Source organism: Nicotiana attenuata, unplaced genomic scaffold, assembly GCF_001879085.1.
Source record: "Nicotiana attenuata strain UT unplaced genomic scaffold, NIATTr2, whole genome shotgun sequence".
Classification (NCBI taxonomy): Eukaryota; Viridiplantae; Streptophyta; class Magnoliopsida; order Solanales; family Solanaceae; genus Nicotiana; species Nicotiana attenuata.
In genome coordinates, this window is record NW_017674328.1 from 92,305 (window position 1) to 97,011 (window position 4,707).

Genomic DNA, 4,707 nt, shown 5'->3' on the forward strand with positions numbered 1-4,707 from the left:
TTTGAGGAAATAGGATTGGGGGGTTGGAAAGTGGTGTTAGGGTTGTGTGAGTTAGTCTCTGAGAGAGACGAAACGGGGGGGGGGGGGTGATGGCGTTTGGACAGTTAAATATTAAGTGACCCCGTGTTCTCAGCCGTTGGATCGAGAAACCTCGATGGTTGAGATTCACGGGGCCAAACGGTGTCGTTTGGTTGGGGGGGGGGACTGGTCCGGCTTAAAGGGCGGGTTTGGGCTCGATTTTAACCTGGTTTACAGATGGGTTTTGGGGCTGGGTCAAGGTCGTTTGGGCCTATGGGAAACTGAAGCAGCCCAAGAACTGGTCTCCTCTTTTGTTTTCCTTTTTTTTTGTTGTTTTTTTTTAATTCTAATTTCTTTTAAACTAAAACTAAAATTGAAACAAAAATTAATTCCTAGATCAAATTGTCTTACCACATTAAATTAATTGAACTCTAAATTATGATTAACACAATTAATTAAAAACCAAATTAAAGGAAAACTACCAAAGCTCAACAATTAAAATTAAAAATGCAAAAACAAACTTTTTTTTTATTTTTCTATTTTTATAAAGCAACTAATTTACTAATTAATCCTAAATATGTGAAAATACATCCTAAGTGCAAATGCAATGTATTTTTGTGTTTTCCAGTAATTAAATAAAATAAAAAACGTGCACAGACAAATGCAAACAATTGACAAAAATGCCACAAAAATTCACCAAATTGCAAATAATGAAAAGAAATTATTTTTTTTTTGAATTTCTGGGAGTAATTCATATAGGGCAAAAATCACGTGCTCACAGCTGCCCCTCTTTGCTCGGAAACACGAAGAGTTTTCGTGCAAAGATAAGTGAGCGGATACGAGCGTTTTTGCCCGTTTGAATACTCCGTGTGAAAAATTTTGAAAGATTTGACCGCACCCTGCTTCTGAGGTTGCCTACATATCCTTGGCTAAAAAGGAATCAGGTCAGTGTAGTTCGGGAAGGTCTGGTAGCTGGGACTACCATGAAGCTGTGATTTCACTGTTGTTGTTGCTACTGCTACTGCTTACTGAACCCCCTTATTACACCGTGTCAAAAATAAAAGAAACTAGACTAAGCTTGAATTACACAAGATCCTATCTATATCTTCAAACTTTCTCTCGTGGTTCTTGTTGCCTTGTTGACTTGTATTCTCCCGGTGACATCCTTTTGTTGTTGCCTTGAATTGTGATCTGAGATGTTTTGCCCTTTCTCCGAGTGATGCTCGATCGGTAAAACTTGAAATGTATTCCTCTGTTCTCCAGGCGGGCTCCTGACTGCTGAAACTTGAAATGTAGTCCTCTGTTCTCCAGGCGAGCTCCTGACTGCTGAAACTTGAAATGTATGCCTCTGTTCTCCAGGCGGGCTCCTGACTGCTGAAACTTGAAATGTAGTCCTCTGTTCTCCAGGCGGGCTCATGACTGCTGAAACTTGAAATGTATGCCTCTGTTCTCCAGGCGGGCTCCTGACTGCTAAAAACTTAAAATGTAGTCCTTTGTTCTCCAGGCGGGCTCCTGACTGCTGAAACTTGAAATGTATGCCTCTGTTCTCCAGGCGGGCTCCTGACGGCTAAAAACTTGAAATGTATTCCTCTGTTCTCCAGGCGGGCTCCTGACTCTGTTCTCTAGGCGGGCTCCTGACTGCTAAACTTGAAGTGTATGCCTCTGTTCTCCAGGCGGGCTCCTGACTGCTGAAACTTGATATGTATGCCTCTGTTCTCCAGGCAGGCTCCTGACTTCTGAAACTTGAGAAGTATTCCCTTGTTCTCCAGGTGGGCTCCTGACTACAACAAAATAGCCATTCAAAGAAAATTTCTGCCCCAGCTTGGTGGCTTGGTACACCATGTTATCAAGTATTAAAAATTGAAAGCTAAAATCTGAATTGTACTTCCCTTGGTCTCCAGGTGGGCGCCTGATTGCTGAAGCTTGCAAAGTATTCCCTTGTTCTCCAGGTGGGCTCCTGATTGCTGAACTTGAAAAGTATTCCCTTGTTCTCCAGGTGGGCTCCTGACTGCAACAAAATAATCAAACAAAGAAAATTTTTTGCTCCAGTTTGGTGACTGGGCACATCATGTTATCAAATATTAAAAATTAAAAGATAGAATTTGAATTGTACTTCCCTTGTTCTCCAGGTGGGCTCCTGACTGCAACAAAATAAACAAACAAAAAATAATTTCTGCCCTAGTTTGGTGACTGGGTACAGCATGTTATCAAATATTAAAAATTAAAAGCTAAAATTAGGATTGTACTTCCCTTGTTCTCCAGGTGGGCGCCTGATTGCTGAAGCTTGAAAAGTATTCCCTTGTTTTCCAGGTGGGCTCCTGATTGCTGAACTTGAAAAGTATTCCCTTGTTCTCCAGGTGGGCTCATGACTGCAACAAAACAAAAAAAGAAAATTTTCTGCCCCAGTTTGGTGGCTGGGCACGACGTGTTATCAAATATTAAAAATTAAAAGCTAAAATTTGCATTGTACTTCCCTTGTTCTCCAGGTGGGCGCCTGACTCCTGAACTTGAAACGTATTCCCTTGTTCTCCAGGTGGGAGCCTGACTGCTGAGCTTTGAAATGTATTCCCTTGTTCTCCAGGTGGGCGCCTGACTTCTGAGCTTCGAAATGTATTCCCTTATTCTCTAGGTGGGTGCCTGACTGCAACAAATAAAGAAAACAAAGAACATTTCCTTCCCCAGTTTGGTGGCTGTTTGGGTGTTGCTTCTCCTTACGGAGGGTTTCCCCGAAGCAAACAAACTTCTGCCCCTGTTTCAATCAAAGAAATACCTTGTTAATATAAGATGGTGGTTAGTTGCTGGCATTCTTGCTGAGTGCATCCTTGATGCCTCTGCTTTGTTTCCCTAGGCTTTCCTTGAATCGTTCTGACTTCCTGACTGACTTCAACCCCATGACTTTGATAACTCAAGTGTTCTATCCCATATTGTTGTTTTTGTGTTTATGATCCCTCTATTTGAAACTTCGCTTCTTCCTCACAATTATCTGATTAATCCACCGATGAAATTTCCAATGGTCCTTTATGACTTACTTTGCCTTTTGACATCTTTGATATATCCTGACCCTGCTGCGTTGTACAACTAGGAAGCTGGTAGTTAGCCTTGACATTCCCCCCTTTTGTTTCGAACAGAACTAACACTGAACATCTTAAAGACAGACCTCAAAAGAATGAAATGCAATGACCTCGAGGGTTAAGGATAGAGGGAATCCGAGAACGGATGATTTGTAATGAAGAAGGAAGAGAATAATACTTATCTGAGTGGAACAGTTGGTATCATTGAGCATGCCATGCATTCGGATTAACCGGCCCAGTCTGTCCAACCAATCAACTTTCGATTGCCACATTTGTTGTTCCGGACTTTCATAACCTGATTTTCACCTAAACCCAGACCTTGCTCGTCTTGCTATGTCTTGAGCAGCTTTCAACCACAGACTTGTCTCATTTGCCTGTCTGAAAAACTCAACTTCGCCTTACGGTGCCCGTGAGGGTTTTCACCAATAAGACTCTCTCATTTTTAATTTCTCTCAACTCACTTCGCCTTACGGTGCCCGTGAGGGTTTTCACCAATAAGACTCTCTCATTTTTGATTTCTCTCAACTCACTTCGCCTTACGGTGCCCGTGAGGGTTTTCACCAATAAGGCTCTTCTCATTTTTATCATTTTCTTCTTGCACCAGAGTGTTGCCCCTAACGCGAATCACTTTTACTTGCTCGTATTGGCACTTCTTGAAAATTGATCAGAAGGTCTTTCTTTGGACAGTAATGCAGGCTTTGGATGGGGTTAGAAAGAAGGGTATAAAAGGCTCAAAACAACTTAACATGGGTTCAAAATTACAACATTCGGAATCATATTTCTCACAACAACCACAACTTCTGCCCCAGTTTCTTTCTTGGGGACTTTTGGATTTTATTTTGGTGTGACTGAACCTCAGAGAGAGGCTGCCTACTTACCCTTTCGGGATCAAGTCAAACGTAGTTCAGGCCATAGAATTACTTCGTTGTTGCAATCTTTCCTTTTCTTCCACTTTTCTTTTCTTTCTCTTCATTTCTTTTTCTTTCTTTTTCTTTTCTTCATTTTCCTTTTCTCTCTTTTTCTTTTTTTTCTTTTTTTTTTCTCTTTTCTTTTTCCTTTTCTTTTTTTTCTTTTCTTCTTTTCTTTTCTTTTGGACTGTGTTTTCTTGTTTCTTCGCTGATTTTCCTTGCTCGGGCTGTTATTGATTCCGAAAGAGGGGTACGAAAGAAAGTAAATGAGGCTCAAAAGGGATAATAAAGGATAAAGTGTTTGGATAGCAGAACAAAATGCCTTTGTCATTTCAATCTCAAAAATATGCCAAATACAACCAAGAAATCATACATAGTATCGCTTGACTGCATCAGAGTTGATAGCCATTTCTACACATTTTCCTTCCACATCTGTCAGATATAATGCGCCATTGGACAACACTCTGGTTACAACAAATGGCCCCTGCCAGTTCGGGGCGAACTTTCCTTTCGCTTCAGCCCAATGAGGTAAGATACGCCTCAACACCAATTGCCCTACTTCAAACTTCCGCGGACGCACTTTCTTGTTATATGCTCTTGCCATTCTCTGTTGGTACAACTGACCGTGACATACTGCTGCCAATCTCTTTTCATCAATCAAACTTAGTTGTTCCAAGCGGGCTTTAACCCATTCAACATCATCAATTTCC